The sequence below is a fragment of the Diceros bicornis genome, unplaced genomic scaffold (assembly GCF_020826845.1).
Source record: "Diceros bicornis minor isolate mBicDic1 unplaced genomic scaffold, mDicBic1.mat.cur scaffold_61_ctg1, whole genome shotgun sequence".
NCBI classification, from domain to species: Eukaryota; Metazoa; Chordata; class Mammalia; order Perissodactyla; family Rhinocerotidae; genus Diceros; species Diceros bicornis.
In genome coordinates, this window is record NW_026691491.1 from 3,182,337 (window position 1) to 3,207,194 (window position 24,858).

Here is a 24,858-nt window from a genome sequence, read left to right on the forward strand (position 1 = left end):
TGTTGACAAGTCAGCGAGTCCCTTACAGGGTCCCTAAATGACAAGCTTGTTTAAAGGGTCCAGAGTCACGAAAAAGTCTCTGTCCAGCCAAGTGAGTTGAGTGACTCAAGTGCACACAGCACGAAGCTGCTTTCTCCCATCTCGGGGAGCAGCAGGCGGCTGGATAGGAATCGGGAAAATCCAGCCACAGCCAACACTTACCGTTAAATCAGTAAATACAAAAAAAGAAAAGTGAATGGGGTTGGCCTTTCCATCCAACACCCTATAAAAGGCCTCAAAAGCTTGTTTGCACTTTTTTCCCCCCTCAGACACCAAAAGCATCCGTGGAGCTCAAGTTTGAGGTGAAACCAGGCTCAGAGTCCACCTGTCCTTGCTGATCCATGGATTTCTGTGTGACCAGGTGAGTACCCTGTGGACCTGGTACCAACAGGTTCCGGCAGCCTCCGCTGTGCAGAAGACCTGCTAGTGGGCTTTCCTGGGCTCGGGTTGTCACCACATGGAGTCACTGAGAGTGAAGGTATCTTGAGAAAAATTATTGATGTTTGATGGATGGAAAAATGGTAAGCTGTGTGTGGTTCTGTGTGGTAAATATTTCAGTAAGTACAGTTATATGCAAATAAAAACACATGAAACAAACCTAAATAACTGAAAATGTGTATTATAGTAGAAAATATAGATTTACTTGCATTGCATAATACTCAAAAGTCAGGATTTATATATAACTACAGAAATGTTTTGCGTGTGTATGTAGTATTATAAGACATCCCATGAAATATTAGCAGGGATACTCAGCAACATTCCTTAGACCCATTCAATTTGATTTCTAAAGTCCTATAAATCCTCCACATAAATTTGAAATAAAGGAGCATTCAGGGAAAAAGATGATTGGAACTTCTTTGTATTAATAACAAATTTAAAATTGAATTTGCCAGTAACCAGATTCATTTTGAGCATTTTTTTCTTTATGACATTTCAAATCATTTGGAGGAGTACTAAGCAACACTGTAGATTGAAGGGAAGGGCGCTAGTCTCCAAAAAGACTGTCCTCTCCACCTTGCATTCTAAAGGGAATTAACTTTGTTTCTTGAAACTTTTCTGAAATAACGGTCTGGTGATTCATGTTGCAGAGAATCTTGTTAAGTAATTTTGTATTTAGTTGTTGGCCTCTACTAATTGTGTGTGTATGTGTGTGTGCCTTTTTCATTCTAGCTTTCCTGTGATGTTCTTGAGGGCAATGTGTGCTTGTCATGCAATAGATAGTCTCTGAGTGTATAATTAATGGTGACCAACCATCCTCGTTTATTCAGGACAGTGGGGTTTTCCAAGACACAGGACGTTTAGTGTTCAAACCAGGACAGTCCTAGACAAACCGGGATGGTTCCTCATCTCATGAGCCAGGCCCTGGGCCACATGCATGGGGACCTGGAGAACCAGAGAGACCTTGTCCCACCTCCATGGAATTTATATTGTATTTGGGAATTTGGATTTTGAAAAGTTAATGATGAGAGTGATGCGGGAGTTTGGCACAAGGGGAATCAACCTGAGGGGGCAGAGAAGCCCTATTGAGAAGGGCTGATATTTAGCTTGAGAGCTGGAGTTGGGACTGGATTTAGCTGGTTGGAGGGTTAGACTGGAGTGAGGGTGTGGGAGTGTGTTCAAGAAAACGTTTCAGGCAGAGGGACCCGCATGAGGACACCCCTGAAGCAGAGAGCCTGGTGTGTCCATGAACTGAGAAGAAGGATGGCTGAGCCGAGTCAACACAGGGGTAGGGGTGTGAGCCACACCGGCGAGGGGGGACAGGCAGGACCAGATCAAGGGTGACTGGGACTCTGTTCTAAGACCAGTGGGAACCCTCTGGAGGGATGCGAGTAGAAGGATGATGTGATTATCGTTTGGTCTAAGCATGTGGGTTAAAATGGACTTCATGGTTAAGAATGAAGACTTAATAGGCAAGATGGGAGGTGCTGGCAATAAGATTAGGAATAAGATGATTGTTCCCTAGGCCTGGGTGATGGCTGTGGAGTAGGAAAGAAGTAGAAAGAAAAGACCTTGGAGTGTAGAACCGAGAGAACATAACGGTACTTTCTTGCCTGCATGTGTCAGATGACACAGGGCACTGACTGTTCTTGCTGTTGTCCGTGCAGACCTGCAGGCGCCCCCTCACCCAGGTCTGTGTGTTCACCCCTCTTTGCAACTCATAGGCCCCTCCTCCACATCCTAAAAGAAGTCAGGCCTTACTTGTGCGGGGGTTGTCTCACACGGGAGACACCTAGGAGAGCCCCTCCAGGCATCAGAGCAGCCCCTTCAGCATCTCCATTACCCTCCTCCCTTCCCCTCTCTCCCTTTCCACACCCAGAACGACCCTGCTCAGTATTCCACATCCCCATGATCTTCCTCCCCCAGGCTTGAGAAGGGTGGGGCAGCCACTGGGGTGGACATCATGTGCACCGTCCACTCTGACCCCAGCATGTCCCGGGCTGGACAGAGAGTGACTCTACTGGGAGCTGAGCCATGAGACTCAGCGCGTCACCCACCTGGGCTCCTTCACCCTGGACTGGGACAGCCTCTACGTCAGTGGTGAGGGGCTGTGCTACAGCCACACTGTCTCTCCCAGTCGGAGTTCTGTGTTCCCTCCGTTGCTCTAAAGTGAGCTATGATCCATCTCTCTATCCTCCTGGTCTGGGTTCAGTCTTCTCATCACTGTGTGATCACTGGGTCCAGCCACCTTCCATCTCATTGCCTTCCCCCTGAACACCCCTCCACTCGTCCCCGCTGCTTTCCTCTCTGCTATTCCCACAAAGGTCCCTACATCCTTCCTCTCCCTTAATTCTTTATGTTCACCCCAACTCTTGCTCAGCTCCTCTCGCCTTCTCTCCACAGGTTACACCTATGGAGCCGTGGCCCCGACTACCAACAGTGAGTATTCCTGGCCCTGATCTCCTGGGTCCCATCTGCATTTGGAGTTTGGGAGCACTTGTTCTCCTTCACCTGCTGTCCTTGGTGAGGGAAGGACCTGGAAGGGCCCTAATTCATCCCTTCTCTCCCTCCCGGGTTCTGGTGGAGAGTCCCAGCCCAGTGTGAGAAAGCCTTAGACACAGACATGTTCTCCACCACATTCTGACCCCAAGTGGTTTTCACTTTAATTCTGCTAAAGCGCCACCCTTGGTCCTCCTTTTCCAGGTATCCCATCCATCTGCCCATTTTTCTGCCTATCTGTCTCTCCTCCGAGTTCAGTCACTCTTGTTCACCTATCTCTCTCTCGGGCTTCTCTCATCCACAGGCTTGCTCATCCCTCTACTCACACAGTCACCCGTCCCCTCACTCTCATTTATGCTTCACCTGTGAATGGTGGTCCTGAGACAGCCAGTGCTGGAGCCCGTGTGAGCCTCGGGGCTCCTCCCACTCTGTCCCTCCCTGATGACAGCCCTCTCCACAGCTCCCGAGCTGGCCACCACGTCCCTGCATACTTGATCATCACCTGTGCCACCAGAAGCCACCACAAGTATCTGGGGGCCCCTTTTCCTTCCCAAGAGAAGCTCTCTGGCCCCACTCCCTATGAGCCAGGTGTGATCCAGGAGCTGGGAAACCAGGGTGTGAAATTCTGGTTTTAGGGCCATCATGCTGATCACAAAGATTATACCAACGATTCAGTCTAAGGCCAGCCCTCAGAGAGCCCCTAGTCTTGTGAAATTAACACACCATTATAATACAATGTGGAATATTTCGGGGAGAGGCACCTGGCATAATTTGGAGGGGAGGAGCTTGCTAGAGAAAGTTTCACCAGAATGAAGTCTTTAAGAATATGTAGGAGGGACCCTGGCAAATAGAGGATGAAGGGTTTTCCTGGCACAGAGGATTCCATGAGCAAAGGCTCCGGCCCAAAACAACATGCCGTATGGGGAGAATTAAAACGAATTTGGGTTGCATGAAACATAATGTTTAACCCGCAGTAGATGGATAAAATGAGACTGAAAGGTCAGCAGGAGCCAGATTGAGTAGAGCCTTGAGTGCCAGGTCAAGAGGGCTGAACTAAACACTGAAGGCCATAGGTAGCCATGGGTGGTACTAGAGCAGTGGTGGCCCTAGTGAAGTATTCATTTCAGAAAGATTCTTCTAGTAGTCCATGTAGAACATCCTTTAGACAGAGCATCCAGTGAGCCTGCTGGGGTGTTGGTCCGGGTGAAGGAAGTTAAGACCTGAGCTAGGACAGGAATGGAGAGAGGGAGTGTATGTGAGGACCAGTGTGCAAGGTGAATGGGTGTTACTGGGAGGGAGGAGGAGCTGAGCAGATATGCTGGTTCTGAGTTGGGTGACCACACGGGTGGGTGATGGTGCCACTGGGACAGAAGACGACAGATTACAATGAGTGCAGGACTCTGGTCTGGTCTCAGGCCAGCTTTTAGAGATGGCCATCACTCTCCCTCTCGTCTTGCAGCTTTGGGGCACAACCTGAAGACCCTCACAGTCAACGTCACCATCTCCACCCTCTGGTATTCATCAGACATGAGCAACGGCTAGGCCACGTTCAACTTCACTGAGAGGGTCCTGCAAAGCCTGGTGAGACCCTGGTCCCAGCAGCTCCTGGTGGGTTAAATCCCACCCAGCCCCTCCTCCAACCCCTGTCCCTCCTGCTCCTCCTCCTCCTCCTTCCTCCCCAGCTGGATCATTGTTCAAGAAGAGCAGCCTGGGTCCCTTCTACTCAAGTTGCTGACTGGTCTCCCTCAAGTGAGACCCTCCCCTGAGCATTTGCCCCTAATGACCACTTTTGTGACCACCCCTCTCTGTCTCCACACTGTCCTCCCATTTCCTCCTTCCTGTTCTGGCCCCAACCCCAGAGGTTTCAGGACCTCTCTCTAGAGTCCCCACATCCCTCTCTCCCCAGGCCTGAGAAGGATGGGGCAGCCACCTGTGTGGACGCTGTCTGCACCCACCACCCTGACCCCGTGGACCACCATGCCTCTGTGCTGGGAGCTGAGTGTCTCCACCTGTCTGCTCTTCCTCTCGGTGGCTCCAGGCTCTGCAGCCCAGAGTTTATCCATCAAGAGAGAGCACCAGCTACATTTCCGCATCATCAGCTGGAACCTCAGCAACTCGGAGCTCACATCCTCGGAGTACACCGCCCTGCTGAGAGACACCCAGGACCAGGTGGGGTCTCCCTCTCCCGTCTCTCCTTGCCCTGAGGGCACCGTCATTCCTCCATCTGACTTACATCTGTTATGTGATTGTTTCAACCCTTCACTTTCCCTGCATGTCTGGGTTCTCTCAGTGTCCAGAGGTGATGTCCTAGCTGCCTTCCCCATTTCTCACAGGGGTAAACTGAAGCTCAGAAAGGGGAGTATTGTGCCTAAGGTCACACAGTGAGCTAGGGGCAGAGCCAGGATTTGAAGTCAGGTCTCCCTTGCCCCAAGGTCTGTGATCTTTCACTGGCTCCAGTGGCCCCCTGCGTCCCCAGGAGACCTTCATCTCACCCACTCTCCCTCGTGTTTGTTCTAGGTCACCAAGCTCTACAGAGGCAGCCAGCTTTGAGACATATTCCACTCCTGCCTGGTCACCTACTTGATGTAGGTTGACTAGATTGGAAGCATTGGCTGAGATGGTGGCTGATGACTCTGAGCTCCCGTGACACATCATTGATCTGGAAGTCACTTACATCGTGTCCATTCTGCCCCACATCCTTGTCAGCTAATCCTAACATCTCCTTCCATAGGTTTTCGGGGGATGAGAAAAGCATTAACACTTGGTGCCACCAACCTCCAGCATCCTGCTCCTCCTCCTCTTCTGGAGACTTTCAACAAATATCAGCAGTCTAACTGTGCTCTCCAATAGTGGAGCCGCTAACCACATGGGGCAATTTAAATTTTTTATACACCTATTGTGATACGGTTCACATATTGTGTGTGGGGAGGAGTGTATTTTTTAGGTTTTTCTATATACAATATCTTCTCATCTGCAAAACAAATAGTTTTACCTCTTCCCTTCCAATCTGGGTTTCTTTTATTGCTTTTTCTTGCCTAATTGCCCTCATTAGAACCTCTAGTACCTGTGATTAACATACGAGATAAGGGAAGACATCACTGTCTTGTCCCTGGTCTTAGGGGGAAATTTTCAGTCTTTCACCATTGAATATGGTGTTAGCCGTGGGTTTTTCATCGATGCTGTCTGTAGGTTGGGAAAGTTTTTTTCTATTCCTAATTTGTTGAGTGTTTACTTTTTTTGACATGAAGGGCATTGTATTTTGTCAAATTCCTTTCTGTATATGTGGTTGAGATTGCGTGGTATTGGCCCTTATTCTATTAATATGGTGTATTACATAATCAAGTTTTCAGATATTAAGCCAACCCTTCAACTAGAGGTGAGAGATTAAGATGTTCTCAAGTCTTTCTTGGGCGTGCCACAGCCCTGAGCCCTTGTGGCCTTCTAGATGCCCGCAAATACACTGGAGCTTTTCAAAGACCCCTGTGGACATCTCATTCTCCCAATTTTTCTTCTAAGATTTTGGCTCACCTCTTGCCTGCCTCAGCTGGTATCACTCCCTCAGGCAACTACAATAGAAAACAATTAGCCCTGATTGTTTTTAGCAAGTGCCCTGGGGACGGACTTTCCTCCCTGGGCAAGCTCTGAGTCAAGTAACAACAAGCCCTGAACATGGGGCTTTTTCAGGGAGATGCCAGGCAGGTCAGCTAGTGACAGTTCGGTGTGGATGGGTCTTTTCAGAGCTCCAAACCCATTATGGCTGCTGGGCTGCTGGATGTCTCAGCCACTATAGTTCTGAGAATGACTGTTTTCAAAGTTATGGAGGATATTGTGAGAGCAGGATGGGACAGTGCAAGTTATAGTGCCACAAGTTGGCTCCCTTTATCAAGATTCCACCATGTTTCTTCACTAAACCCTCCTCAGATTCTTACAAACCATTGATTAATTTCTAGACTTCTGAAAAGTTGATTTTGACCATTTTTACCAGTGTTCTCATTGTTTTTATGCATTTGCAGAAGTCCTTACTCCAAAGTTTCAAAAATGTTCTCCCTGTAGTTATTTATTTATAAATTAATTACTTTAAATGAAATTATGTGAGAAATTCAGTTCCTCACTCACATACACTAGCCACATTTTAAGTGCTTGATAACAACATGGGGCTAATAATGAGTGTATATGGTAGTGCAGACAAATGTTTACATTATTGCAGAAAGTTCTCTTGGACAGGACCCTGAAGCAGGGAATCTAGAATCAGGGTAGAATTCTAGACACCCTTATTCATCCCTTGTGCCCTTCGAGGTCTGACACCCACAGTAACCACACTGGAGCAGACTCCCTGTGTACCTTGCCACCTTGACACAGAGACTGGACAGAGTTGCCATCTATGAGGAATTCCTGCGCCTGACCCAGAATGGACCCAACTGCAGAACTTGACCCTGGACAGGAAGCGTATCCTTGGGGATGATAAGGCTCCCTGGTCATTGGGAAGGAAAGTGAGGCCTTTCCAGGGACTCTGGATGCCTGGGGCTTAGAGAGCATTGAACTTTCTCAGGCTGGCAGGAGGTGGCGTAGTCCCCTAGTCTTTACCCACCATTGAGAGAGAAAAGGAAACCAGTGTAATATAGGAGGCCCTCACCTTCTCCTAGACAGCTCTGTGACCTAAAGCTAGTCACCTCCCCTCTCTGGACTTTTGTTTCCTTATCTCTGCACTGAGAGCCACTGGGCCAGATGGTCAGTGAGGGCCTCCAGCTGTGTGTGAAGCAGACTTACAGGTTTGGGTGTGAATGTAGTTTCTGATCCACAGGCTATAGTTTGCCAAGTCCCGCTCTAGATGATCACCAATGCGCTAGAACTTTCTGCAGTGGTGGAATGTTCTATATCTGTGCTCTCCAGTGCACAGCCGCATGTGGCTGTTGAGTACTCGAAGGATGGTATTGTGACTGGTCTTTATTGTTACTGATTTTTAATGTTACTGAGGTACTAGAATTTTTATTTTATTTAACTAAAATTAATTTTAATTCAAAAAGAGACTTGTTGCTGCTCCATATCAGACAGCACACCTCTAAGAGGTTGTCTAGGTAGAGGTACAAGTAGGGGGACCATCACCCCTCCCCCCTGCCCACTGGGTGCTGTGTGTCCTACCCTCCTGGAGTTTATGTTGTAGCTGGGAATAACAAGAATAGAGAATTGAAGCTTATCAATTATTTGATGTGAACAAACTCATACTTGCAGGTGGAAATCAGAGAAGACTTCCCGCAGGAAATTACATTGTAGGTTAATCCTAGAAAATGAATATGAAGCAAATAGATAAAGGAGAAGGGGATGATGTGTTTCTAGGCACGGAAGAACACTTTTGAGTTGGATTTTACAAATTTAGAGAGATCCCATAGGCTTGCCAACTGTGATGACCCATTCTGCCCCCGGCTGTCATAAGAAAGTCCAGCCCAAATTCAGTCCTCTGTGCCCAGAGGTAGGAATTTGTTTTAGTTTATTACACTTTTGTTCTATGATAATGGTCTTGTATTTGTAGCAAAGTATGCTCACTTTTTAGAGATGGAAACTAAAATGGGGTGAAACATCATGATGTCTACTTGACTTTAATATTTCATTGAAAACATGGGATGAATCAAGGGTGGCAAATGTTAATAATTTATACATTGATGCAATATTGTTTTAATTAGATGGAATATACATTGTTAAATCTAGATGATGGATGTTTATGAGACTGTTCCCTTTATTTTTCTGTGTCTAAAAAGTTTTATTAAAAAGAGTGAAACACACTCACATGCACTCTCCATTTCATTCACTTCCAGAATATTCTCCCAACAGAGATGATGCCTTGACTGAGAAGCCTGGCAAACCTGCAGGAAGCCCCAGCCCATGGTAGGGGGCGAGTATCTTCATGCTGTGCCTCATCGAAGAGAACCAAGCGCACAGGGTCTTGGATGATGAGGAAAGTTGGCCAACCCTTGTCAAGGAGGGTTGAGGCACAGTGGGGTCACCAGGAGCCCTGGGGTGATGACAGGATGTGGCTTACCCCACCACATGTCTCCCCAGACCTCCCCTTCTGGGCCCTCATCCTCATCTGCTTGGCGGGACTCCTGGTGCTCATCACAGGCCTGATCTGCTGTGTCTTGGTAAGACATGACGTGTTGCTTGTCTTCTTACTATTGGGTTGTAAGAGCTCTTTATATATTATAAATACACGTCCTTTTCTAGGGATATGTTTTGCAGATGTTTTCTCCCAGTCTGTGCCTGGCTTGCCTTCTCCTTCACCACATGAGTCATTGGGGAAATGTAAGTGACAGTCATCATGAGATTCCACCACACTTAAGAGTGGCTAAAATTAAAAAGACTGACTATAGCAAGTGTTGTTGAAGATGTCAAGTCACTGAAACTCTCATCGAGTGCTGGTGAAAAATAGCTTGGATGCGTCTTTAAAAATTACATACGTCTACCCAGCCATTCCTCTCCTAGGAATCCATCCAAGGGAAATAAACACATATGTCTATACACAGACTTGTACACACATGTTGATAACAACCTATTTATAGTAGATAAAAATGGAAAACAACCCAAATGTCCATCTACTGGTGAACGGATACACAAAGTGTGGTATATCCCCACAGTGGGATACTATGCAACCATAAAGAAGAATGAATTATTTTTTTTCTTTTTTAATTATTCTATTGAAATTATAAAGGGTTTTAACATTGTGTAATTTCGGGTGTTCATTATTATTTGTGAATTTCTGTATAGACTGCATCGTGCTTGCCAGCGGTAGTCTAACTTTTATCCATCACCATGCATATGTGCCCCTTTAACTCTTTCACTCAACACCCAGCCCCCTTCCCCTCTGGTAACCACTAATCTGTTCTCTTTATCCCTGGATATGTTTATCTTCTACATATGAGTGAAATAATGCTATTTGTCTTTGTCTGGCTTATTTCGTTTATCATCATACCCTCAAGGTCCATCCAGGTTGTTGCAAACAGGACGATCTTGTCTTTTTTTTTCTGGCTGAGTAGTATTCCATTGTATATAATACATACCACATCTTCTTTATCTGTTCGTCTGTAGCAGGGCACTTGGATTGCTTCCATGTCTTGGCTATTGTGAATAATGCCGCAGTGAACACAGGGGTGCATAAATCTCTTTGAATTGTTGATTTCAGTTTCTTTGGATAAATATCCAGTAGTGGGATAGCTGGAAGGTATGATATTTCTATTTTTAATTTTTTGAGAAATCTCCATACTGTTTTCCCTGGTGGCTGCACCAGTTTGCATTCCCACCAGCAGTGTGTGAGGGTGCCCTTTTCTCCTTATCCTCTCCAACATTTGTTACTTTTTGTCTTGGAAGTTATAGCCATTCTGACAGGTGTAAGGTGATCTCTCATTGTAGTTTTGATTTGAATATTCCTAATAGTTAGTGATGTTATACATCTTTTCATGTGTCTGTTGGCCTTCTGTATATCTTCTTTTGAAAAATGTCTGTTCATATCCTCTGCCCATTTTTAGATTGGATTATCTGTTTTTTTGTTGTTGGGTTGTATGAGTTGTTTACATATTTTGGAGATTAACCCCTTGTCAGATATATGATTTGCAAATATTTTCTCCCAGTTGGTGGGTTGTCTTTTCGTTTTGTGTGTGTGTGTGTGTGAGGAAGATCAGCCCTGAGCTAACATCTGTGCTAATCCTTCTCTTTTTTTCTGAGGAAGACCGGCTCTGAGCTAACATCTATTGCCAATCCTCCTCCTTTTTTTTCCCCCCAAAGTCCCAGTTTATAGTTGTATGTTATAGTTGCACATCCTTCTAGTTGCTGTATGTGGGACATGGCCTCAGCATGGCTGGACAAGCGGTACGTCTGTGCGCGTCCGGGATCCGAACCTGGGCCGCAAGTAGATGTTCGCGTGCACTTAACCACTAAGCCACAGGGCCGGCCCTGTCTTTTAGTTTTTTTCATCGTTTCCTTTGCCTTGCAGAAGCCTTTTAGTCTCATGTAGTCCCATTTGTATATTTTTTCTTTTCTTTCCCTTGCCTGAGTAGACATTGTATTGGAAAAGATGCTGCTAAGACCGATGTCAAAGACTGTACTGCGTATATTTTCTTCTAGGAGTTTTATGGTTTCAAGTGTTAGAGTCAAGTCTTTTATCCATTTTGAGTTAATTTTTGTGTATGGTGGAAGATAATTATCTATTTTCATTCTTTTGCATGTGGCTGTCCAGTTTTCCCAACAGCATTTATTGAAGAGACGTTCCTTTCTCCATTGTATGATCTTGGCTCCTTTGTCAGAGATTAACTGACCACAGATGTGTGGTTTTCTTTCTGGGCTTTCAGTTCTGTTCCATTGATCTATGAGTCTGCTTTTGTGCCAGCACCATGCCATTTTGATTAGTATAGCTGTGTAATATATTTTCAAGTTAGGATTGTGATGCCTCCTGCTTTGTTCTTTCTTCTCAGGAATGCTTTGCCTGTTCAAGGTCTTTTGTTATTCCATATACATTTTAGGATTCTGTGTTCTATTTCTATGAAGAATGTCATTGGGATGCTGATTGGGATTGCACTGAATCTGTAGATTACTTTAGGTAATATGGACATTTTAACTGTGTTTATTTTTCCAATCCATGTGCATGGAATATCTTCCCATTACTTCAGGTCATCACTGATTTCTTTCAATAATGTCTTATAGTTTTCATTGTATAGGTCTTTAACCTCTTTGGTTAAATTTATCCCTAGACACCTTTTTCTTTTTGTTGCAATTGTAAATGGGATTGTATTCTTGAGTTCTCTTTCTGTTAGTTGTTAGTTCATTATTAGAGTATGGAAATGCAACTGATTTTTGTAAGTTGATTTTGTACGCTGCAACTTTGCTGTAGTTGTTGATTATTTCTAATAGTTTTCTGATGGATTGTTTAGGGTTTTCTATATTTACAATCATGTCATCTGCAAACAGCAAGAATTTCATTTCTTCCTTTCCAATTTGGATTCCTTTTATTTCTTTTTCCAGCCTAATTTCTCTGGCCAAAACCTCCAGTACTATGTTGAATGGGAGTGGCGAGAGTGGGCACCTTTGTCTTCTTCCTGTTCTCAGAGGAATGGCTTTAAGTTTTTCACCATTAAGTATGATGTCGGCTGTGGGTTTGTGATATAGGGCCTTTATTGTGTTGAGGTACGTTCCTTCTATACCCATTTTATTGAGAGTTTTTATCATAAATGGATGTTGGATCTTGTCAAATCCTTTCTCTGCATCTGTGGAGAGGATCATGTGATTTTTATTCCTCATTTTGTTAATGTGGTGTATCACATTGATTCATTTGTGGATGTTGAAACATCCCTGCATCCCTGGTATAAATTCCACTTGATCATGGTATATTATCCTTTTAATATATTTCTGTGTTCAATTTGCTGATATTTAGTTGAGAATTTTTGCATCTGTGTTCATCAGCGATATTGGCCTGTAATATTCCTTCTTTGTGCTATCCTTGCCTGCTTTTGCTGTCATGGTGATGTTGGCCTCATAGAATGAATTAGGAAGTGTTCCATCTTCTTCAACTGTTTGGAATAGTTTGAGAAACATAGGTATTAAATTTTGTTTGAATATTTGGTAGAATTCTCCAGAGAAGACATCTGGTCCTGGACTTTTGTTATTTGGGAGGTTTTTGATAACCATTTCGTTCTCTTTACATGTGATTTGTCTGTTCATTTTCTCTATTTCTTCTTGATTCAGTTTTGGGAGGTTGTGTGAATCTAAGAATTTATCTATTTCTTTTAGGTTATCCAATTTGGTGGCATATAAGTTGTTCAGTGTATTCTCTTATTGTCCTTTGGATTTCTATGGTATCTGTTGTAATTTCTCCTCTTTCATTTCTAATTTTATGTCTTTGAGCCTTCTCTCTTTTTTTCTTAGTGAGTCTGGCTAAGGGTCTGTCAATTTTGTTTCAGTCTTCTCAAAGAACCAGCTCTTTGTTTCATTGATCCTTTCTACTGTTTTTTTAGTCTCTATTTCATTTATTTCTGCTCTAATTTTTATTATTTCCCTCATTCTGCTGACTTTGGGCTTCATTTGTTCTTCATTTTCTGGTTCTATTAGGTGTAGTTTAAGGTTACTTATTTGGTATTTTTCTTGTTTGTTGAGGCGTGCTTGTATTGCTATGAATTTCCTTCTTAGAACTGCTTTTGCTGCATCCCATAAGAGTTGTTTTGTTGTCATTTCATTTTCATTTGTCTCCAGGTATTTTTTTATTTCTCCTTTGATTTGTTCATTGATCCAATGGTTCTTCAGTCGTGTGTTCTTTAGTCTCCACATATTTGTGACTCCCCCATCTTTTTTCTTGTAGTTGATTTCAAGTGTCATAGCATTGTGGTCAGAAAAGAAGCTTGATATGATTTCAATCTTAAATTTATTCAGGCTTGCCTTGTTTCACAACATATGGTCTATCTTTGAGAATGTTCCATGTGCACTTAAGAAGAATGTGTATTCTGCTGTTTTGGGAGGGTACGCTCTATGTATATCGATTAAGTTCATCTGATCATATGTTTCATTTAATTCCACTATTGACTTGTTGCCTTCCTCTGCATGATCTATCCCTGGATGTAAGTGGGGTGTTCAGGTCCCCTGCTATTATTGCGTTGATGTTAATTTCTCCCTTTGGGTCTATTAAGGGTTGCTTTATATTCTTTTGTGCTGCTGTGTTAGGTGCATATATTTTTATAAGTGTTATGTCCTCTTGGTGGAAAGTCCCCTTTATCATTATATACTGCCCCTCTTTGTCTCTCATAGTCTTTTTTATCTAGAAGTCTGCTTTGTCTGATATAAGTATGGCAACACCTACTTTCTTTTATTTGCCATTTGATTGGAGTATTTTCTCCTATCTCTTCATTCTGAGCCTGTTTGCTTTTAGAGCTGAGATGTGTTTCCTGGAGGCAGAGTATTGTTGGGTCTTGTTTTCTAATCCACCCCACCACTCTGTGTCTGTTGATTGGAGAATTCAATCGATTTAGATTTAGAGTGATTATCGATACTTGAGGGCTTAATCCCACCTAATCTATATTTTCATTGTTTCTCTTCCTTTGTGTTTCTGACTACCATTTCACTTTGGGGGTTTTCATGGAGGTTTTCTCTTTTTTTATGATCTATGGCTCTGCTCTGATTTTTTGTTTGCTGGTTACTGTGAGGTTTGTATGAAGATCTCATAGATGAGATAGTCCATCTTCTGATAGCCACTTATCTCCATTAGCCTAAGCAGGTTCCATCCCTTTCCTCTTCTCCTTCTGAGTTATTGTTGTCACAAGTTATTCATTTTTGTTTTGTGCGTTTGTGACTAAGTTGAAGTGTTTATAGTTACTTTTGATGCTTTCCTTCCCTTCTTCTTTTAAGTTATAATTAATTATTTGCTACCCTGTTGTGAAACAGAGCTGTAGCTTTCTGATTTTGTCTGTCTATTTATCTCTTTGCTCAAAGCTTTGTAGATATTTGCCTTCTTTTTATTTCGGGTATGAGGACGTTCTTGATCATTGCTTGTATGGGAGATCTAGTGGCGTTGAACTCCCTCAGACTTTGTTTATCTGGAAAAACTTTTATTTCTCCATTGTATCATAAGGATCGTTTCACTGGATAGAGTATAGTTGGCTGAAAGTTTTTGTCTTTCAGTATTTCTAATATATCATTCCATTCTTTCCTTGCCTGTAAATTTTCTGCCAAGAAATATGCTGAAAGCCTGATAGGTGTTCCTTTGTAGGTTGTTTTCTTCTGTCTTGCTTCCCTTAATATTTTTTCTTTGTCATTGGCTTTTGCCAATTTTACTATTATATGCCTTGGAGAAGGTCTTTTAGCGTTGATGTTATTAGTTATTCTGTTGGCTTCATGTATTTGTAAGTCCGGTTCTTCCTCAGGTTTGGGAAGTTCTCAGCTATTATTTCTTTGAACAAGTTCTCTGCTCCTTTCTGCCTCTCTTATCCCTTTGGAATACGTATAATTCTTATGTTGCTTTTATAGTTGAGTCGTATATTTCTACAAGAATTCCTTCCTTTTTTAAAAATCAGAGTTCTCTCTCCTCATCCGCTGGAAGAATTTCTATATTTCTATCCTCTAAATCACTAATTCTTTCATCCATGATATCAGCTCTATTTTTTAAGGAGTCTAGATTCTTTTTTATCTTTTTAATTATGTTCTTCATATCCAGATTTTCAGCTTGTTTTTTTTTAATAGCTTCAGTCTCTTTGATGAAGTATTCCTTCTCCTCATTAATTTTATTCCTGAGTTCATCAAACTATCTGAACATTCTTGTAACTTTGTGAGTTTCTTTATGACAGTTATTTTGAACTGTGTCATTTAGATTGCAAATTTCTATGACTTCAAGTTTCGTTTCTGGAAATTTGTCATTTCCTTCTGCCCTGAATTGTTACTGTAGTTTCTTATGGTGTTTGATGAACTAATCTTTTGCCTGTGTATTTGTGGTAGTATCAGGTCGTAGATTCCACCTGCTACTGCTGTGGGGGAAGCATGAGCTCTGTTTCTGATCCCACCCCATATGCTGGAAGTTGTGTGCGTACAGTGGGTGTTTCCACTCGCTGGGAAAGCATTCCCACTGGGCTCAGAGCTGCCACCACATGAGGGCACGTACACAGTTGTGAGACCGCAGCATTACTATGGGTATTTGTGCCACCTGGGAAAGCATTTACATGTGCGTGTATATCTGCTGCTGCCTTTCCTTATGCTCATGCCAGCCTCTGTGCTTGGTGGCTGGGGCTTCTTCATGGGTTCTGAGCATTGGCCAATCATTGGGACTGCAGTGGCACAGTATGCTTTCCAACCATCCAGGAAAGCATTCATGTGAGGGTCCAGGGCTCCCGCCAACCCCTCCCAGAGTTGCACCAAGGCACATTCCTACTTTTGGGGATGCAGCATTACTATTGGCTCTCACACCAACCTGGGAAGTGCTCGGGTGTGTGCACAGTGCTGCCAGGGAAGGGTTGGGGATAGGAATGAATTCATAGTACATGCAATGACAAGCATAAATGTCAAAATAATTATGCTGAGTGAAAGAAGCCAGTAAAAAATGAGTACATAGTATATGATCCCATTTATAAACATTTTAGGAAAATCTATAGGGATATATACCAGATCACTCATTGCCTGGGAATGAGAATGTGTTTGCAAATGGCAGGGAAGGAGGAATTAAAATGAGCATGAGGAAATTTGGGGTAGATATCGTTCCTTTTCTTGATTGTGGTGATGGTTCAATAAGTTATAATCAAAATGTATCAAATTGTTCACTTTGAATGTATGCAGTTTTCTGTATGTCGTTAATACCTCAATTAAGCTAGAACATGTGGGGGAAAGAGAGGGAGAGAGAGCCGAACGAGGGAAAAGGGAAGGAATAGAAGGACTGAGGGTGAAAATTAAGTGGAAAAAAGGAAGAGGGAGACACAGGAGGCATCGGGTCTCTGTGGCTTTGGCATCTCCTTCCCCTGGAGTCTCCCATACTGGGCAGCTGACTGGACCATTCTGATGTGCTCTCCTCACCTCACAAGTCACTGTCTGCCAGCAGAAGAAGGAGGGTGACTATGAGGTCCCAGTGACGATGCCTGGGCTATTACCTGCCTCATGGCGACCTACAGAAGCTGTGATAACTAGATATGACTAGATCTGAGGTCCTTTTTTCCCAGCTGGTGTCCAGAGGAGCTTGACTGGAATAGAACGAAACCACATTGGACTGACACAGGCTCCGAGCCTTTCTAGACTTGGCCCCTGACTGGCTCACAGGGGACTAAGCTGAAAGGTTTCACCTTCCTTAAGTCCTGAAAGTGACTGCAACTTCTGTCCTGTGGTGTCACACCAGTTCATCCCTCAGGGACACAAGAATTGGTGAAACCAGCACAGACGTTGCCATCATGTAAAATCGAATCCCCACTTCAGTGCAAGGTTTCCCTTCTTAGGAAAATTTGGAACATCCCTCCCCTTCACTCTGTGCAGCCATCACACCCCTCTCGGTTCCTCCATATTCCTCACCCACTGAAGGCCTGGCAGTCTCAGGTTCCCCTTTTCTGCTTCATTCTCTGAAGCTCAGATTCACCAGGACTTCCAGATCAATCTCCCTCAATGGCTCCTCTCCCCACTCATGGGTCCTCCATGACGGGAAACAGACCAAGATGGGAGGAGTGGGTGAGACATGACTCTGCAGTCACCTTGGGCCTTGGGAGCTGAAATGACTAGGTGTCTGGGAAGTCTGAATCCCAGAGAAACACCAAGGCTCTGGGAAGAGAGTATCTGCTCTGGATGTAAAAGTGAATAATACTCGGTGGGAGAAATCTGAGGGAAAAGAAAGAGCCTTTTTCCATCTTTCTCTGTACAGAGTCCAACTAGCCTCACAGCAGAGGCTCCCCAACAAGCAACCCAGAGCATTCCAGGCATGAGGCAGGCTGCGTTGTTCTGCAGTGGGTCTGTGGGAACAGATTACCTTATCTGTACACACTGTGCAGATGACCACAGCTGAAGATACCCAAGGGCTGAGAATTAAAGTCACAGTCATGGCACTCTCTCAGACTTTTTGTGTGTGAGCTTCACATTCTCAATCTGAAGCAGTGATTCTCCGAGAATGCACACTATGAAGATTCTAATGATTAATAATATTAATGTATTATTATTATACATTGCATACATTATACATTATATACTGTACATTATAATTATAAATTAATGTATAATTATTATTATACATTAATATATTATTATATATTAATTATTATAATATCATTATAATGATTGATAATAGTTATCGTTATTGACCAATTTCTTCTAAGCAACATGACTGGAAAGCTCTGCATGTATTATCTCAGTTACAGTCACAATTTTAGAGATTTATTCCCATTTTAAGATAAAGATGTGGAGGCTCAGAAATATTAAATAACTTGACAAAGAAGGAAAAAAATTACTACAAAGCTAAATTAAACACCTATTCAAACTATGTGTCAAAGAAAGAAAGACGTTTTCTGACTTACAAACAGACTCAAAGTTGACCTCTCACAGGCCTGCAGTGAAAGAACCTGTAAAGAATGTACATCAGGAAGAAGAAATGTGAACCCAGGAAAACATAACAGGAGTCATGAGGAAAGGAAAAAACCGTCTGTCTAATTTAGTATTAGTTTTAAAACAAGACATTAAAAACACATTCGAATGAAAATTCCAGATGATTACCACATGGAAGAATAGAGGAGAGAAGATTTAGCTAAAAGATAACTCATTTTTTAGGGAAGATATAAATACTAAGATACTCTATTATTGTTTAACACATTGCTCTCAGAAACTGATAAATCTGTGGGACAAAAGTAAGTAATGATAAAGAGGATTTGAAGAGTGCAACATACTCGATCAGGCAAATAGACAATCCCAACACACTGGCTTATTGTGAGACTTGTGATGCTGAAAACAGTCGTTCTCCTGACAGCATCATACCACAATGGCATATCAATTTTCATGAATCAAATTTCCAACACATATAAATCTAAAAAAAGGGACAATCCAATATTTCATTATATGCAACTGTGATTCAACATGCAACAAATACCAGAAAAATAGAGACCCAGAAGTAGGTGTCTTTTTTGAGAAGACAGATATAACAGCTCTTCAGTGATATATTATGTTGGAATCTATTGCAATATTACACAAAAAGGACAATCCATTTGGACTAGGTATGTTTTCTCTGTGACTGTGAGGGCAAAACTCTAAGGAATCCCCTGATTGTGATAACTCTTGGTCTTAAAATACAAATAGATAACACTCAGTAAAGGAAAATGAGAGAACAAAATGAGAAGGAAAGATCTCCTTTCTCTCCTCACCTGAAACCCAATCTCTCACCTCCGAAGGATCACTGTCTGTATCTTCTCTGTCATGCAAAGGAATCAAAGAAAAGAAAATTATTGGTATATATTAAAGTTTCAAGAGCTCAAAGCAAGAAGACATCAGGACCCTTGCAGAGGCATTAAAGTAGTATGAGCTCCATGTCATCTGCGCCGTCTTCTGTTTTCTTCATCGTGTTTGTCGGGATGTCCTTCTTGGCCCCTCACTCTCCCTGCCTGGCTAGCGAGTCTGTCTGCATCAGTGCTACCGCGAGTCTGTCTCTTGCCGTCTTCACTTTCCCTTCCTGTTTCCTGATATCTTCCTCAGTCACCAGAAGACATTTGCAAAGGAGCTGTGGGATGTACAGACCAGCTCCTGGGATCATCTCTGCCGAATCTGAAGACCAGGCAGGGGTGGGCATGGGACTGGAGTTCAGAACACCTGCGAGCTCACCTGACAGGGATACACCTGTGCTACTAGGTGCAAGGTTGGGCAGGGCTTTGGCAAGGTCCAAAGCACTTAACAGTTCTCCTGTACTCTGCAGGCCTGGAGACCTTGCAGTCTCTTCTGCCAGCAGAGTTGGGGCTGCTCCAAGGTTTCCTCCCTTTGCTGGCATCTGACCTCATTGCCAAGATAGAATGTGATTCTAGTAACTGGCCTCTTGAATATGTAACTGGACATCCTCAAAGGGATGGAGATGCTCAAACCAGGCTTTGGTTTAGATTGCTTTCCACAATCATTTCACTTCCTCTGTGATGATTGGACCATCATACTTCTTTTCCTCTTACCCTATAAAAATAAATTGTGAAAGTGGATCAGAGTTGTAAATGAAGCCTGCCTTCCCAGGACAATTATGTCAGATGCCTTGTACTTCTACTCTCCTTCTCTCACTGTGGGGATTAATCTGACCTGTGTCCTGGGACATCATCAAAGAGATTTGGGTCAAGAAAAAAAACCACGAGGTCAAAACTCAGGACTACGGCAGGTCATTTCTTCCCCCCCATGTTGTTAGACACTTATGTGTATGACTTTATTCTCTTTTTGTCCTTGTCACTCTCAACAACAAAATCCTTGGAGCTCCCTGTCAGGACACATGGTCCCCAGTCTTTTTCTAAATCCCAAATCGTACCATTCTTCTATACTATATGACTATTCATTTGATTAACCCATTGACCAGTTGGTGTTCATAGCTCCCTTAGAGCTTAAATCAGTAGTGAAATTATCATCCACCCCACTCCTAGTGACTCTTGTTTGACAACTGTGAACATTAAATCTCAGTGCAGAGAATGTATGTCTGAAAAAACTCAACTTACAAATGGAGATTGTACTGTAAGTGGGAAGTACACACTAGATTTATGAAATTCAGGAAAAAAATGTAAACTCTCTCATTATTAAGTTTTGTATAGACTGCACCCACATTGATAATATCTTGGTTATAGTGGGTTAAAATATACTATTAAAATTAGTTTCACCTGTTTGTTTTCATTTTTTAAAATGTGGCTACTAAAAAATATTTAAATTCCATAATATAGAGTGTTTAATGTTACTATTGGAAAGTGCTGGTGAAGCCATCAGTGAAAAGAAAGTCCAGAGAAAGTGATTAGGGAAATTTTTTCCCTAGAAAAGGAGTCTAAACTGGCCCACACTGCCAGATGCAGCAAAAAGTCTCATACACACACACACACACACACACACACACACACACACGCACACACACACACTGATAGAATGAAACAAACCTCTTCCTAGAGTCCCACCACTTCTCACATGGTATGAGGTTGCACTCTTACTTAGTCCTATGTGGACTAATCTCAAGAAAGAAGACAGAAGTCTAGGTAAATTACCAGTTAGGAAGATCTAAAACCAGAGACTAAAGCTCAAAATAAGTGGTGAATTTCCTGTCGTGGCTTCTGTTATTAATTCAATATGTTAGGGAGACTTTTCCAAGGAGGGTTGTTTTAAAACTCACTTTTTCTTTACTATGTAAAAATAGACAGGCTATGTAAAGAATAATTACTCTAGCCAATCAATGAAAAGGAGATGATAGAACACGAATACCCTTATTATAAGTCACTACTGGATTAGAGAGTCAGGTAACAGCTGACATTGGGTTAATTTGGCCTTACTTAGGCTGATTCTGATTTCATGACCGTCATATTGATTGTATTATGCTAGAAGCTATGAAACTTCCCAGCCCCCCTACTATTTAACCACCAAGGCCCACCAACCAGACCAGTCCTTGCTGACACATCCCCTGCCTCCATCCCTTCTGACAACACCTGGAGGATTTTCCCCAAGTCCCACTCTGTCCCTGCGCTCTTCTACCTGCCCCAGGGCCAGGGAATCATTTTCTCCAAGGCTCAGCCTCTGCGTGTGCCCAGCTCTGGGGATGGCACTTCTCCCTCGAGTGAAGACAAGGATCAGAGCGCAGACCGTGTGAGCTGCAGCAATTGGACAAAGACTGGTGCTTGCTGACAGAGAAGAACCTTTAGTGGGCACGGTTCCCAGGGTCCAAGAAACCGCAGTCATTCCTCCAAGAACTGTGATGCAGGACAGAGCAGGAATGTCTGTGTGTGGTTCGCCTTGGGAATGCCTGTAGGGTGACATAGGTGACATTGGTAATGCATTCGCCAATGTTGTTCACTCATTTATTCATCGTATGTCATGGAGTGCATTCTACATACATCCAGGCAACAGTCTCACCCTCTGGGGCTCACAGGCAGTGTCAGAAGAATTTCTAAATTTTATTTCTAATATATAGGTACAGCACTGGTAATACACTAGGTGTTCTGAGCATTTTTCAAACATTAACTCCTTTAATACTCTCCATAAACCTACAAAATAGGTATGCTGATCATTATTGCCAACTGAGAGATGAAGAAACTGAGGCACCAATCAGGTAAATAACTCAGTCAATACAAATATCTAATAAGAGATTGAGATGGAATTTGGACGTGAGGTGTTAGCTCCATAGTCTGTGCTCTTAACCCTGACATTTACTCTCTAAAGACTTCACATCATGAAAAAATTTGATCAGTTATCCATTTTCTTGGTGCATTGAGTAGCCACACTATTTTATCTGTCTGAAAAACAGAATACGTGCGCAGAAACTACTGCACATACACACTCAAATTACATCTACCTATGTCCCCAGTCCCTGAAAATTAATAAAGAGAACATTTCAGAATGTTTCTTGCCCAGGTTTGGAGGACTCTGAGGAAATCTCAGTGTTGCTATAAGAAGCTGAGGACAGGCTGGGAGTGGGTCTCAGGGGAAAGCTGTCCTCAGGAGTCACGATTGAATGACAACATTGATGGGAGGGTCTCAGCAGTGACTGAATTCAGGATCTGGTGGTGTTTTAACCTGGTGCTTATCTTCTGGCTGTGGGTTTATGGTGATGCAGCACAGGGAGAGGGGATGGTTCACTGTGTTCTTGGGGAAACCAGACCCATGAAAGAGAGGGAATGATGATTTCCTTAAACAATGGACTCCTGGTGGGAAAAATTTGGCCTGGAAGAGATAGTCGTGTGCCTGCTATAACCAGAGGGAGTTGCCTTTGCTTCAGCCAAAACAGACTGCCCTTCCTCATGTACTCATTTTATCTCAATGGGAGGAAGGAGGAGGAAATCATGTAATGCTCTTCTGGATGTGAGATATGTGATGGTAGAGACTGTGTTAGGAGGTTCTGAAAGGTGTGAATTTAAATGAGGCCTGCAGGATGCGTGGCCTCCAGGCAGGCATGATGGAGAAGCTGACAGAGTCCATTGCACCAGCTTTCCTGAGTAGGAACATCTCCAGCTTCACCACCTTCATGGTCAACTACTCAGCCTCAGACACATCCCACCGGGTCCTGGACCAGCTGTTTACTAGGTGAGTAGTCACTCACCCCTCAGCACAGTGGTGACTCTGCCCACTGCCAGCTGTGTACCTTGGGCAAATCCCCACATCTCTCTGAGACTCAGTTTGCTCTTCTGAAATGTTGGGGGGGGAGGATAAATTTCATGGTGATCTTGTAGGGACTAATGGGATCAGCCATGGCAGGTGCTTGCCTGGTGCTTCGATCTGCAGAGAGGGCTGTGGACATGCTGTGGTTGGCCCCCAGCAGCCCCGAGCTGGGTCAGTCCCTCAGACGTGGCCAGGGGCAGTCCATCCCCTGGTGCCTCTCCTGGAGCATCAAAGGACCGGCTCAGCGCCAGCCCCACCACACTCGCCACTGCCACAACCATCGTCCTCCCTCGGGAGGCCTGGGAAGGACAGGGACCCAGGTGTGGGAGGCTGCCAGATGTCAGGTCTGGCACACCCCTTGCCAGGCTGATTCTCCTCTGACAGGGGCCCAGCACACGCCCCAGGAGATTTGGCAGCCATCCCCAGGGCTATCTCCTCCGGAACTCGTCCCCTTGGAAGGGGCCTGGCCCAGGTGCCAGGTTCAGCTGGCTGGCCAGCCTCCTTGGGAGAAAGCAGGCAAGCCGAGCCAGACTTACAGTGCCCTGGGTGTGACACCTGCGACCTCAGGCAGAGGGCCTCACACGTGCCCTCCATGGCAGATTTCTCCCCAGAGCCGTGGCCTGGACACCAAGAAGGCCAGGCCTTCCTGACTCCAGGGAGGAGGCTGGGACCTGTCGCCGGAAGGGCTTGCCCAGTTTGGCCCTGGCTCCCTAGCCCTGTGGTGCCATCTGCCTGTCTCGGCCCTTCTGACTCCACAGAGCCTTTCCTACACCTGGCCTGGCTGCAGTCACAAAGTTCAGGCATGGGGTGAGGCCATGGTTTTGTCTTTCCAGGAAGAAATGAGCCTCTGGATGAAGCAGCTGGCCCAGGCAGAGCCTTAAGCTTGAAGCCCAGTGTGCCTGTGGCCATCAGGGCCAGAGCAATGCTTCCAAGGAAGGGAAGCGGCCTTCAAGTTGAGTGGGAGTGGGGAAAGGGAGGGAGACAACAGCTGAAGCCAAGTCCAGAAGGGCAGTGATGGAACAGCTGCAGCAGGGTGGCGCCAGAGGTCCGCCCCCGCCGGTCCGAGCCTGGCGGGAGCCGGGGCCTTCATTGAGGACCCCCGCTGCCAGCCCTAGGCCCCGGCGGTCGTGCATGCACGCTTGACCTGTGCGGGGGTGTGGGGGGTTGAACCCAAGCCCGCAGGGCTCCCAGAGTGGCCAAAGAAGGGCCCATGGGGGAGGTAGGCGAGGTGGGCAGGGGGCGCCACCTTACTCTCCTCAGGTCCCCGAGGGGGAGAGAGAGAGAGATCCATGACCTCTGGGTCGCTGTCTCCACCGCTGGCTGGTGCCAACTCACACGCCATCCCACTTGCACCCACCACCCCCACGCCCGCCCCGCGGCCATCCCCACCACAGAGAGGCCGGTTCCTGGTCACCTCCATGCCTTCTCTTCCAGACCTGACCCCATTGCAGGGGAAACTGTTCAGACAAGCCTTTACATGTTCCTCTGCATGACAATCGTCTCCCTCCCTTCTCCCATCCCACAGGTCCACCCACGACATCCACCTTTGTCATTAGCTCAGGAGAGGATGCAAGATGAGAGTCTCTGCCATTGTGTGGAGAGACTCAGTTTCCCGGGTTTCTCCCATGGACATATGTTCTTCAGCTGGGTCTGATTTGCGCCATTGAACCTGTCTTGTTAATGATTTGGCCAGCCATGAGAACCTGAAGGGAAATGGCGGAGGGGGATTCTCTCTCTGCCCCCAACAACCCCTATCTGTGTGGGTCCCTCAGAACTGGCCAGGGGCAGCCCATCCCCCAGCGCCCTCTCCTGGGGCATCCAAGTGCAGGCTCAGCGCCCACCCCACCCCTCTTGCCGCTGCCAAGACCATCGTCCTCCCTTGGTATTCCTGGGGAGGACAGAGACCTTGGTGTGGGAGGCCGCCTGATCTCTGGTCTGGCACACCGCTTGCTGGGCTGCTTCCTCCTCTGACAGGGCCCAGCACAAGCCCCAGGAGACTTGGCAGACGTCCCCAGGGCTATGTCCTCCGTAACTTGTCCCCTCGGAAGGGGCTTGGCCCAGGTGCCAGGTTCGGCTTTTTGGCCAGACTCCTTTTGATAAAGC

General features: G+C 44.7%; 1 long non-coding RNA gene across 2 annotated transcripts; it reads left to right on the plus strand.

Moving 5' to 3' along the window:
* Positions 1-323: 323 nt before the first annotated feature.
* LOC131403235 (uncharacterized) lies at positions 324-4,544 on the plus strand. 2 transcript variants are annotated; one of them, XR_009219312.1, is made up of 3 exons: positions 324-400; positions 2,881-2,916; positions 4,436-4,544. It is a non-coding gene; the product is annotated as an uncharacterized LOC131403235 (long non-coding RNA). The 2 variants fall into 2 exon arrangements; XR_009219313.1 differs by lacking the exon at positions 4,436-4,544 and adding an exon at positions 3,281-3,405.
* Positions 4,545-24,858: the final 20,314 nt, after the last annotated feature.